Source organism: Anopheles cruzii, chromosome 2 (assembly GCF_943734635.1).
Source record: "Anopheles cruzii chromosome 2, idAnoCruzAS_RS32_06, whole genome shotgun sequence".
Taxonomy (NCBI): Eukaryota; Metazoa; Arthropoda; class Insecta; order Diptera; family Culicidae; genus Anopheles; species Anopheles cruzii.
The window spans coordinates 19029754-19044088 of NC_069144.1; positions in this window are offsets into that span (position 1 = coordinate 19029754).

The window sequence follows — 14335 nt, forward strand, 5'->3', positions numbered from 1 at the left end:
TCCTCGGAACGTCCACGAACGAGGAAGAAAGAAAACAATAATAAGCAGAAAACAATAAGGATACAACAACACAAAAAGAGCAACAGAGTGGCAAACGAAAAAAGGAATAAAATATGAAAACTATGGTACTCAATCAAATATTCCGACCAACTTCCGTCGACTCAAGCCGGAGAGGCGCAATTTAGAAGTGGCCGAAGTTCGACGTAAAGAAAAACGCAATAACAAGTAAGTTGCAAACGAAGGCTCACGAACCCCCAGATGTGGCCCGAGAAGATGCCCGAAGAAAACTTTCCAATTTTCCACGTGGCGCAGGAGTCGCGTCGCGTGTACCTCCCGAACCGCTGACAGGGCGGGCGTGAAACCGCGCTCCGTTTTTTCGGGTGGCATTTCAGACAGCGGGCTGGGCCGGGCTGGGCGAAATAACATTTTTCAACGCTGCACTTCCGGTGGCGCGCCGAACGAACTCTTCGCGGACCCGCGGACAATGTGTTACATTTTATCAACCCGCCTCACTACTTCCGTGGCACCAATTTATCGGTGGCACGAGAGAAAAAAGAAACCACCAATAATAATTCTTCAGACACTCGGCGCGCGCGACGGGATGGACGATAGCAACTGAACCGGAAGTGAGCTGAAATTTCGACGATTGACGTCGGCCGAAACCTTTCCAAACGAGGCGCGCGCTTTTGGCACGCAATCTCCGCTGGCGTTTCCTGTTTCGCTCCGACCCGCTCCGATCCGGGGCTCCGAAGGAAGGAAAACCGTTTACGAAAGTGTTGAAAGTGCCTCACGTGTGTGTGTGTGCGAGCGTGTCCATCAACCTTGTGACCTTTGTGTGTCTTCGGCTCCACGCAATCTGTCGCCAAGGTGAGAGACTGGTCGGTCCGGCTGGATCCGGCGATGCGAACGAGCTGCGGATGCTTTCGTGCGATGCTGAGTGTGGCCAACGCTCGCACCACTCGTTATGGAGGAGCATAAGATCAAGGCTACAGGAGGGGTGGTGGTGGGAGCAGCGCGCGACCGATCGTGACGTGTGCGCGCGGTCTTATGGCAGGTACTAGGCCGTAATAGCACTTGGCAAGGCTTGGGCAATGCTTGTCGTTAGGCACTGGAAGCGTTTGCCTTTACTCAAACAGCAGAAGCAGCACTTTTGGAAGACATTGGCACTCGCTTCAATCACTGTGGAAAGGCAACTCAGCAACAGTATTTGGTGCAAATTCGTCATGGCGCAAGAATGTATTAGTTATTAAATCTGACAACTTTTACTGAATGGAACTGTATGGACTTCTCCCTTTTTGTTTATGTATGGACCAGTTGTAAGACTGTCTTACGATGGGGTCTTAATCGTCAAAGAACTTCGAACGCAAAAGATCGATCACGCATTGCCTTCTTGGGATGATAACAACCTTGGAATCTTCGAATCAGGCTCCATGTCTTTAAGAAAGAATCCGAAATCTAATATTAGTCCAATGTTGGTAAAGGTTCCGCGAAATCGGGTGTAATTGTGCAAAAATAATGTTATCAAAGTTGAACCAACATACAAAATTTAAAAATCTGTTATTTATTGCAAAAGTTATGCAAACAATCGGTTAATACTTTGGCTGAAGAAAAAACTATGTTCAATTGACATCGTCTTGCTCAATGGAACTAAATTAAATACAGTTTATGGTCACAAACATAAACTGTAAATAAATCATGTTTTACAAATGTGGTCATTTACTTTGTACTTGAGAAATCGTTCTAATGCAAATATTGGAGCACTCGACGGCTTAGGAGTTGAAATAAATATAAAAAATGTGAAAAAAATTTTCGTCCTTGTTGATTACTACAATTCTTAAAATTCTGTACCTTCATAAATATCGTCTTTGATCGACGCTAATCTAACGCCGTGGCCAAAAGTGGCCAAAGTTCTCTAATTAAAAGCTTGAGATCACCTCCAAACATTTTTTATCAGGGAAAGTTCTTCTGGCAGCAAATTAATTAATCGGTTTCTGAGCGAAAGACGTCAGTTCAAACTTAATACGCCTATGCCCGTTTTAAAACATAAATTAACAAAATAAATTGTCAATCGCATCACTTTTAGTTCATTTTCTTGTTCGTGATAAGGGCCAAGTCATACGTCAGACGTTGAGCATTGAAGGGCGTTACATTCTACGACTTACGGCTCGTTGTCAACTCCTCAGTTTACTTCGATACACCAGGTGTCACCTGTAACAGAGTGCAAAGGTTGTGTGAAGCTCGCTGACGCATTTCGTGGGGGAAAGGATAAGCCACACCCGTGCCACACGGCCACACAGTCCGACGACCCGGCCGAGGGTAACCGGAAGACAGATAACGTGTGGCGCAGAATGATTAATACCGGTCCGCCGCCGGTTCTGCCGATGTATCCACGGCCGAGCCGATCATAGGTCGCCGTTGGCGTGGTACACACCTCTTGTAAACAAATCGGTTGGCTGGAACCACCTTACGGCTGTTTGTGTGCGAGTCAGCGAATGGCTGACAGAGCAAGACAGGAGATTCGAGTCACTGAATGAGTGAACCTCGGGCTCGGGCGCGCGTGGCTTACGAAACGCGCGCGCGCGCGATGGCGAAGGCTCGGATCGTGAGGGAACTGGAAATGACAGCGGATGGCTGAGCCGTGGCAGCAGGCTTGGCAATGGAAAAGAGAAAGGAAACTAAGATTACAAAACTTAACGATTGGAACCTGACCCGGCGGCCGCCTCGCGGAGAGTGAGGCGGTGCGGGCGCCTCCATGGGGTGGCCCGAATGGCAGGCGGCGAATGGCGCAGATTTCAAAGTGTGATTCGTTTTTGCTCGTATCGGCCCCCGGACCCCTCGCCCCCGGTCACTTGTTCTATTAGAACGGGACAGCGAGAGCGAGAGCGAGAGAGAGAGAGAGTGAACAAAAACAGTGGACGCGGAACCACGAGGGCGCGGTGGAGGCGCACGGTCGGTGGTGTAGGAGGAGGCGCACAGATGGAGACGGTGGTTGTTTTTGTTGCTCACACGACACTCAGGCTGCTGTTGCGGCTGCGGCCGAGGCTGGGGACTGTCGTAGGGTACTTACAGGGCTCGGGGAAAAAAGATCGTTCGCACGGAACAGGGTGTTTGTAAACCCCGGAGCGGCTTCGCGCCTTCGGGGTGGGGGGCATAGAAAAGAGCATTTGAAAGTAAGCTCACCTCTCACAAGTATTCTAATGAGCCCCTGTTGGGTCACGTCCATTTCTGTTACCAAATCCATCAACTCCACTGAGCAATGAAAGTTTCTAGGAAATAACTAAACAAAGGCGATCCGGAATTGGGTTGATTTGAACTCCTCAACTACTCACGATGAGTTATCTTCAAGATCAAGATGTTATCAAGTTATCAAGATGAGTTATGATCTTCAAGTTTATGAAGATTTCTGAGATGAGTTTTGGTGACAATTTTTTAACTATTTACTCAATAAGAACCATACAAATTAAGCATCTTCACCATTTCCCATACAGTTAGCCACCTTAACCCATCAGTCGAATTCTTCAATTTAATTCTTCAGTCCCAACCAGAAAAGTAGAATGATCATCGTATTCAGCAGATACACTAGAAATGTCACTTCCAGGAATACATGTTGAGTCTATTAGAAAATCACTCAAAAGTCGATTGTCAAAGTTAAAACAAATAAAAATAATAAAATGACGTTGAAGAATATAAAACTTGGTTGCGATATGATATTAGATGTTGGATTTTATCAGATCCTTGAAGAAGAAATAAAATAATACTTGCGAATGCACGACCGGTACATGCAAGCGTATCAAGGCAACCTTTGGGCAAAGAATACATTCTTTTTTCTGTTCATCTAAGGTGACCACAACTGTGCGGGTGTGGAAGTTCCTTAGTCTAACGCCTTAGCTACTGCATCCGTTATCCGTTAAAAGAATAATCCGGTCGATCCCCAACGGGGGGCGAACCAGGCTGCCAGACGAACGCGCCTAGAAACTGACCGCGATCGACCGTGGACAACCGATTTAATTACTGTTATTCGCCCGCGCGAACCGGTAGAGCACCGGAACGCCCCCGAACAGCCTCCGAAAGCACTTACCTCCGAGCATTTAAACACCGCTTTTCGTAGTCCGGTTACAGCGTTGAAGGGAGTGTGGAATTTCTGGAGATTCCAGCGACAGGCGGCCCTTCCGGTCGGTGCCGCCGGAAGGTACTCTGTTGGATAGACTTGGGTCGGTCCACAGTGACGGCAACTCTCGTCTGCTCTGCTAATTCATATAGACACCACGGCTGAGGGGACTTGGGGTTTGGTAGGGTCACCGCGAGTAGAGCCCTAGTGCTCTAGTCTGGAATGTTGTTCGTCTTTGGAAAGTTGCTGTCTCAGCTGTACCACACACCTGGTCTGGTCTGGTCTTAGGTTTCGGTCTACGAAGTTGTGGCACGGTACGGTGGGACGTTTGTTGCTGGGAATGTGCTTCTGCTGGGGATCGCCGAATCGGGTGCATCAGGACACACCACCAGGACACTGCTAGTGCTGGCTGGGTCCGAGTCACGGGTTGCTTGCGGGCTTACGGGTGATAGCGAAACCTCGGGGGCACATTAGCGATGCGTAATCTGGAGGCTGCAAAAAACAAAACACACACACAGTCAAGAGTGAGAAAAACCGGATTTAACATCTGGACGATGAACGGGAGGCAAAGCAAATGGTATATGTAGGTGACTGGATCATGCGCCGATCGAGCGAGTCGGGTTCGTGAAAGGCAATAGATCGCAGCGCGGTGAGTCACGTGGCCTGCCGGAGTGGCCGCAACACCCGCAACACCGCTACAGTTAATTATTCAATCTAGCACCAGCAAGCCGCTCGCGCTGCAAGCGATCCTTCTACCAGGCTGTTCAATAGGTTTTGCGCTTCGACGAGAAAAACATAATTTTATGGTTTTAAACACACTTATTCAGTATGGTGTCCCTGAACATCAAAACACTATTTTCAACGAGACTCCAATTTAAGAATTCTGTCCCTGAAATGAGATTCTGGAAGGTCTGTTATGACGTCATCATTTGATGAAAAAAGCTTTCCATGTATGATTTGTCGTAATTTGTTGTTGTTGTGGAAACAGCTGGATGTCGCTAGAGGCGGAATCTGGCGAATAATGTGGATGCTTCAACACTTCGAACTTGAATTCATGTATTTTTGCCATTGTCAAATTGCTCTTGTGACACGGTGCATTGTCCTGATGAAAAAGGATTTTTTTTCTTCTGCAAACTGGGGGTTTTACGAAGTTTTTTCTTCAGATAGTCTAAAAGGTTACAATAGTATTCCGAATTTAATGTTTTACCAGTTTTCAAGTAATCAAATAACATAAATCCTTGCGCATTCCGAAAAAGCAGATGCGAATACCTTGTTGGCCGATTTCTGGACACGAACTCGTTTCGGAGCCGAAGAACCAGGTTCAAACCACTCCTTGGCCTCTTGTTTTGATTCAGGATCATAATGATAGACCCAAGTCTCATCCATAGTGATGATTCAATGCACAAAATCCACTTTATCCTTTCGAAAAAGCTCTTAATTTTGTCAAGAAAGTTGCATTCGAGTGTGTTTTTGTTCCATGGTTAGCGGTGACTTCACATGGTGACTTCACTCGACGGTGTTCCAATAAGATGCCCCTGTATTTTTTCCTACGATTTTGGGTGCTGCTACTGTTTTTGGACGTCCTTGACGTGAATCGTCTTCAAAGCTTGTACGACCACGTCTAGCTTTAGCAACCCATCTTTTTACTGCATTAATTGAACGCGAAGAGTCCTTATACACTTCAAACATTCGTTCATAAATTTCCCTTGCTTTTAAACCTTCCAAAAATTAAAATTTTATCACTGCACGATACTTGATTTCTTCCGTTGTAAAAAATACCTTGACACGATACTAAAGGGTTTGTAAACAAAGAAAGAATTGACCGATTGAAATGAAACGTTCACATATGTTCATATGAAGAGTGTACCAACATAAGAAAATTAATTTGGGCTCCCAGCTGCGCCCTCTGTTACTGAAGCGCAAAACTTATTGAACAACCGCAGTATGCACAGCGAATAATCCTTCACGCGGGGACATAGCATTTTTTTTTGGAATTGGGATGCTCTCGATCCGTCAGCCGTATTTGGCAAACACGGCACAATGAAAGTGACCGGGCCCGGGGTTCAGCTGATCGGAACCAAATCATGTCCCAAGCCCACAGTCCACACCCCGGCCACAATGGGAACACACTCATCTGCTCCTCGGCTCATCTCATAGACAGGCGCCGGGCGAATTTTATTCGCGAGGAATGCGCAATTGTCTGTGGCTAGCGGTGTGTAAAGCCCTTAAAAGTGGAGCACGGCGCCGAACCCGAACTGGATCAGCACCCCCTGGGGGGGTGGTGGGGGCGATGATGCTCGAGTTCGGATTTCGGCCGGTGATAGACTGTTTCACTTTCGGCTACAATCGCTCGGTGCGCGGTAGATCATGTGCGACGACCCACTTAGCATACAGCAAAAGTAACAATAATAATTGCAGCTTAGATCTTTTGTTGCATTGTGCCGCTTGCTAGGAAAAACTGATCATGGCCGACCCGGGGGCCGCTCGATCGCTTCCCCGCGACAGCAGGGTGCGGTTTGAGAAGCAATCTCACTGCGATTCTAACGCCGGTGGGGTGTGCGATCCCCTGGCTGGCTCGCTGGCAAAAATTGACAATCGACCACCCGACGCTCCACCCGGACCCAGCACACCCGGAACAGCTGGTTACGTAATGCGCCTCGCACCATCACTAGCGGCCTGACTAGAGGGCATTAGAGGAATGTGTGTTCTCGTTGGAAGCGTTCGATCGCGCCTAAGGCTTTCTAAAGCGCGGCTGGCGAAATTACAATACGGAACAACGGAGCGGAGCAGCGGCGCTCTCCGAGTGCTCCGCCGCCTCTCGTGCTCGTGGCGGAAATGAGTCGGGCTTCGTGTACGGGAAAACCTTGAAGCTCGACCTTAGCCATCTAGCGAGTCCCGCGGTCCCGCGAGAGCGACCGTTGGAGCATTTTGCGTTCACTTTTACAGCGATTGTGAAGCGCGTAGCGGAAATGGTGTGAAAGAGAGGCAGACGCAATAAGGCAGTCAGGGTTTGGTTAGCCCAAATACTGGTGCCACCATAGGTCAGTTGGTAACGAGGATTGATTCGCGTAGTAGGAACACGGCGCAGGTTCGATTCCCCCTGTAGCCAGCAAGCCACCCGGACTGGACCTCGCCTACCGGAGTGCTGTGTGGACTCTCGGATTGGAGCAACTGGAGAAATACAACATTCCTGGAACCTCAATGGGAAATGATCGATTAACCTCCTCCGTATTGTCTTACGCCCAATTTGTGATCATTTTCATGCTGTTGTTTGTTTGTTTTTATCATTTTCATGCTGCTTTCTTCGTCGCTACCCTTTTTATATGCGATAACTTACCGGGCAGGTAATTTACGCGACGGTATGCGATTTATTTATCAGCCAATTTCTTCATTGTTTCGCTCGCCGGCCCACGGTGCGATAACAGATAACAAAACATCGGACCACCGTCGGCCATCCGATTTCCGGAGGACCTCATGAAGTGTGTGACGGTGAGCAAGCAACCGCCAGCAGTGGTTTAGGTTATGCGATTGCGTCAGATTACGCACCATGCGTTCACCTTCTCCTCTACGCCTAGGAATTTGGTAAACCCTTAAACGCGGTAAGGCTTGTTCTGCTAAGATCTAAGTTGCTACGTTAAGTGGATTACGAGAAAACAAAATACCGCAGAGCAACCGTCACACACAAAGGCAACTATTATTGTTTTGAAAAAATACTTTTTTAATACCTGAGATGAAAATGTGTGGAAACTGTTCCAATGCTCGATGTGACCATCTTTTGCCTTAGCTAAACCCTTCAAACAGATCCTAAACTAAAGCTTTCTTCAGCGTGTTTGAATTATTTATGTTATAGGTACTTGTCTTGTGTATAAGTACTTTCTCAGCCATTCTTGGTCCATGCAAACTTTGACAGAATATTATTTAAATATACACTCCGTACTCCAGAGATGTTTCCCCAGAAACATTGACTTTGACGCCAAACTCGATGCAAATTAATGGAGCGCGCGTTCTTCGAAGATCCTTTCTGCTGCCCAGAACATTCCGTAGGATTACTTCTACTTCTTATCATTTATTTATTATTATTATTACGAGCAGAGCCGTATTAAGCACCATCTTAAAGTTTTGAACCGAAGTCGATGCCATTGTCAGGGTTCGAACCGTCGTCATTCGATTCGCATTAGAAACCGATTAATCGGTACAGAGAAACGGATTATCTACTACTACTACTTTGTTAACTCATGTATTCGTCAGCTGAAAAAAAGTTCCTTTGCTCTTTCAAGTCGACCTGTTTTGTAAGGCTGACATGTAAGGTTTATGTCCTTTTTGGGAACTTCTAAATCATAAAACCAGTTGGCCATTTGATTCGCACTGCGTCCAGGATTTAATTCAAGCCGCAGCCGCTAACTTTCCAAAACATCTTGGGATTCACTCAATCAGCCGTGAACTTCATTTTAGATATTTCTTTCCTTTCTAATGCCACTACACAAAACCATAAAAGCCCGAAATGGTTGCCGATTAAACTCCCAAACGTCTCAAGATACGATAAAATAGACGTTTTATTAAGGTCAAAAATCCTTCCCATGAGCCGAATGTCAACCACACTTGTGCACCAAACAGATGATTCTCTCTCCCGACTCCGTGCGGACACCCCAAGCGCAGCCGAATTTGTTTTGACAAGCAAATAAACACCCAGCCCTGGCTCAGGTGGCGCATGTAATCGATACGCGGAGCTGCCGGGCGCGATCGTTTGAGGAAGTGGCCGCCGGTGACAGAAGAACGTGCGCCGCGCCAGGCACGTACCGTTTCCAGAGGGCTCGAGGGCCTCTGGGCCCCACGGAAACCGACGTAGCGTGGAGTTTCGTGGCCCAGATAGCTGTCCGGGGCGCCTCGGTTTTCCTGTTGCCATTGCAAAACGTGCGCCGCGCTCGAGTTGCGATCGGAAAAGGGCGCTAGCGCTTTTTTTTTGGGCTACCCCACCCGACTATTTTGGGACTACCGAGAGCGCGGACCGTGGGGGGGACGTGGCTCAGATTGCTTCCCGTCGTCGCGTGTGCGTCGAGTTTGCTCAGGTGCGCGTGCCCAAAACGTGCTGGGGGCTACTCCTTGCAAGGCAGTGATCATTTGCTGTTGTTTTTTTGCTGCCTCGAAGATGTTCCAAACCCGTAATGAAGATGTGGCACTCCTCGACACGACGTAGGGGCCTCATGGGATCACCCGGTTATTACTAAGTTGCCAATGCACATTTCACTCAGCTTCAGCCGGGGCCTAGTCACAGTAGAATCGACATGGAAGCTACGCAAAATCAAGTTCACGACGATGCTGCGGGCGGGCGGCAGTTAGCACTACACCTTCAGAGCATCGAGCGCTCGATCAATAGGAACCTTTGTTTGTTGTAATTGCGATCTTTGGAATGGCTGCCCTCCGCTCCTGTGCGCGCACACAGGGATGAGGGATTGAGGAGGAGGGGACACGGCCTTGGTGGACGGAAATTGTGCATCCCAGCCAGCCAGCTCGTGGTGCACATTCACGAAGAAGCGAAGATCGTGACTCGATCTCGCTCGCTCGCCACGTTTCGATCGCTCAGATCTTATCCATTTGGCGTCCAAACACATTACTTACTGCTGCCGGTGCCGTAGGGCACCAAAGGCGCAACCCAGAACGGAACGGAGCACACAGTGACAGCAATAGTGAGAATGTCATCACTAGCAACCGTTCTCCGCGGTCGTTACCGGGGATCTCGATGATGCAATCGTTCCCACATTGCGCCCGTAAGAGATCCAAAGTAGGCATTAGCTGTGGGATTCCAATTTGAATTGGTTGGAACAATATACCCGATAAGCATGTTCCGGTATTGAGCCTATATTATTAGAAGCCAAGTGTCATATTAACATAACCTGGAAGTCGGGGATTGAATCGGTTGGCACAGGTTATTTTTATGACACTTCGTTCGATTCGGCATCTGCTGTCACTTCCTGTGCCGTGTGCCTAAGTACAGAATTTTACTTCAATTAGCTAACTACTAGTGTAGTTCAATTTTAACATTTTTCTTATGAACGTATGTGAAGTTTCATTTCAATTATGGTTTTCAATGGTTTCAGTGATTTGATTTTTATTTTTGAAAGATTTAAAAGCAAACGGAAGTTATGAACCAATGTTGAAAGTGTTTAAGTACTCCGCGCCTCATTAAAAGGGGGGTTCTCACTTCAGGGATGTAATCCACAAATTGGAGCCTCCTTGGAACAAGTGTATTGATGTTCAGGAAGTTTATATCAAACCATAAAAATGTGTGATCTTATCGACCATACGAACTTATTGAACAGACTAGTATCTAAGTTGGCTCACCAGCTGAAGAACCTTTCTAATATTCAGTCCAGCTTAGTCCACTTTAGTCCAATTTAGTCATTCTGCTATCCTCACAAAAATGACTGACTGATGATGTGTCGATGATGACTAGATGCGGGGCCTCTTTTTGTATAGTAAACACATGCTTGACATTTAAACGTCATCAGCATCGCTCGATGATAGTATAGCACGCTAGGGCGTTTTAAATCAGATACAAATCAATCAGCTCACGTCAGTGTTTGGATCAGTGTTGCTAATGCCTCCCATCAGTGTTTGGACACTCACACACGTTCGTCGCCGTGACCGGCCAATTCCAATTCTATTATCTCCTTCATCTCTATATCGCACGTTAAATGTATTTTTCCACTCTTTTTAACTTCCTTCGAATAATATCTCTTCTCTTCATATCGGATTTTCAACGTCACGTGTGTCCAGCGATTGCTTTGTCCTTTCGGCTTCCATCTGCCGCGATATTTTCCATTCGAAAACAATCAAATCAAATGATTGCTGTAATAAACTAAGCAATTGCTTTCTGAAATCGCGTGAGAACCAAATAATAAGGTTGCAAAGGATCAATCCACTGGGTTGATCACTGCCTGCTAACCTTGGAAACGTTAATATGATTAAAGCACGTCAATGTAGGATTATGGTATAATCTGTAAATTAGCAGCCTTCGCACTGTCAATAAATCCAACAGAGCTTTGAGCTGAGTTTCGAAAGGCCGACGCAAAGTGAGCTAGATATGAGGCACTCCGCCGAAATGGCGTGAGCATACTCACAGCTCACTACGGGAAAGTAATAGGTTTGGACGCTATTTACCATTTTTGGCTATAATTCAAACATATTCCTGAAGACGAGGGGCACTAACTTGGGGGGGGGCATAAATCATTCGAAGTGATCCTAAGTAAGAGGCACCGACGAAATGGGTCATGCCCGACTCGTAAGCTCATGGCCCCCGACAGACGATCAGGTGGTGCGCCGCCGAACGTTATACACCCTCGAAAACGGGCTTATCGCACACACCTTACCACCCCACTCACACACACACACACACAGGTACGTTTGATAGCGCGCGGTAAACACACGCATTTCACCTTGAGGTTGAAATTTCGACTTGCCTTCGGTTGGCATTAGAAAACTCGAGCTCGCGTTCGCGCTCTCGGTCCAGATATTCGCTGGTTTGCTACTTCCCTCCAAAAAGCTTCCCGCATTTGGCTATGAATTTATCGCTCTCTCTCTCCTCTATTGCTTAAGTCGTTCACGCGCACTGATAAGCGCAGCGCTACTGCTACGAAGGCCGAAAATCGATCGAGCTGCAACGTGCGACACCCCAGAATTGCGTTTCTTTTCTCTCGACTCGCGCCGAGAACGTCTTCCTGGGGGCCAGATCAGCGACAGGCATTACAACTTCCCATTACACTAGCCTTGACGGGCGGACTTCAAGGAGAAAAAAGCGAAATTAAACAACAAGCGCACGCCGCGTTACAACGGGGTAATCTGTCATTTTGGGCGGTTTTGTCACATTTCACTATCTTTCAAGGTAATGGTGTGTGATGTGATGTGCGCGACGCGTTTCGAAGTTGTTTGTTGCCCGCGGGTTTTAAGTCCCTCACCCCTTGCTGCGGCTATCGCATCACCCTGCGCGATGGTCAATAGAAAAGAGGTGCCCTTACGTGGTTCCCACACGTGGATAGTTTTCCTTACAACGCCTGTACTTCGTTACCCGTCCGTTTTTTTCTGGCTCTTATCTGTAGGCCTTTCCCCGTAGAAGGGTTGCGAAAAGAAGGTCAAGCAGAAGTTAAGTAAGCTGCCATCTAATATGGGTCAACTCCGTAGCGGTGCCTCGCAAGTTCGACGAAAAACGGACCAAAAATTGCCCAACGAAAGGGGTGCAGCGGATGAACCACTTTCTGTTCACGAACCTTCAAAGAACCTTCACAGAAAGACCCTCTATAGAGTTCCACAGTAGTTGAGCGAAAAAGGAAGCTCGAAGCGAAATCGCCTCACACGAAAACGGCAACAAATCAAATTCAGCAAAACATTCACTTTCTCAATAAACGGTATATACAGCACGTAGAACCTTCGCGGCTCCGGACCCTCTCTCGAGGCCCGGAGAGGGCGCTGCGCTACAAAACCAGTGGGGTGGCCCCCACTGTCCTCGCCCGCCACCCGTCCCTCCCCCGGGGGGTTCACAAAGCGCCGTGCCATAGGTTGGCCGGCCGGGCGGCGATCATGTGTGTGAACGTATTCGACCTAAATTCCCCAAATTGTGTGTACGCCACAACACACCATATACCCCCTTCGTTGGCTTCTGTTGGCTTGGCTGGGCTGGTTAGGTCTACAGGGAGTGGACAGTTCGATCGTCCGCGCAACTCTGCAACAGTAGCAGCAGACCAGAGCACAGAAAACACAGCTGTAGCACCATATGAGTGACGTTTTTTGACGAGAACCGTCCACCAACGGTCCTCGCGACCGACACCGAGTATTGAACCTGTGACCGACGCCGACACCCGATGGAACACCGCAACGAGCTGCGGCCCTTGCGCGTTCAAGAACCACACACAATCACACCCCCCTTGGAGATCGCAGATCATCGTCGTGACACATCGAACACACGGAGTGAAAGAACGGCCAACCATAAACGCTTTCGCTCGCTCGCTCTATGAGGTGCTCGTGTTCTATGAGCCCCCGTTCGAGGGCGAATCCGTAGCTCCGGACGGACCAAGCGCATTGCGACACCGGGACGACCCCGTGCAGCTGATCGTGCATGTCTCGGCAGTGGTGCTCGATCGATCGTGTCACGATTGCATCGCGCATCACGACGATTTGGCTTGGCCCAGAAGGTCTTCGTGCGGGCCACAATTAAACGATGTACTAGAGACAGAGGGAGAGGACAAGGGCAAAAAGTTGGGCTAATGAAGTGAGCTCCTCGCGTTAATCAGTCATGCTTTCGTGGGTAGCTCTGTTACTATGCGCAACCCACCCACCCGGTCCGGTCGGCCGGACTTTCGTGTCGCAGGTCGTCAACCACTTACACAGGTCTATATCTATGAAATCGGATTGGGTTAAAAATGGCTCTAACTGTCCATTTGGTCCTCCTCATTGTGCTTTTTTTGGCAACACTGCCTTATTTTGACATCCGGTAAATGACTACAGGTCGAAAAAGAAACTAATTTAGTTTGCAATTGAAGAGGTTACATCATGTCGACTTTTTTGACTGAAAATGACGCTCGGAATTGCATCAAATGTTTGTCGAGGCTTGCTTTTGGAAGATCGCAGTGCTTTAAGCGGTTTAAAAAAGATAAAAATGACGATTTTGACTTAACAAGCAATGAGCGTCGAAGGACTCCGAAAAAGGGCTTTCCGATGGGACCAGAAAGGTGTGGTGTATCACATGCACCTAAAACCTGGTGAAACCGGTAATTCAGATCGCTACTGACCACAAATGATCTATTTGAACCTTGCGAGGATCGAAAAACGATCCTTTGCGCCATGATAAAGCACCAGGACACAAAGCAAAAGTGGTTCAGGATACAATCAAATCACTTGGCTGAGAACTGCTTAGCTATTCACCAGACTTGCACCAGAGCAGTACTTCGATTCCTACGAGGAACTTTGGATAAAATCGAATTTTTCATTTCAATACAATAAACTTGTGATTTCTTTGAAAAAAGTCCGATTTCATAGATTTAGACACACCAGCGGGAGAGGCAGAATTACTGCGCTACTGCTGACGTGTTATTTCTCTGAACCAGGGCCAACCGAGGGCCGAAGCCACCCATCGAAAGTGATTGATTAGTAGCGAACGGACGGCGCCGACTTCGCGATTTGCTCAAATTTCTCTGCTGATAAAACTGACTTTGATCACCATTGTGTGCCTTCCATCGC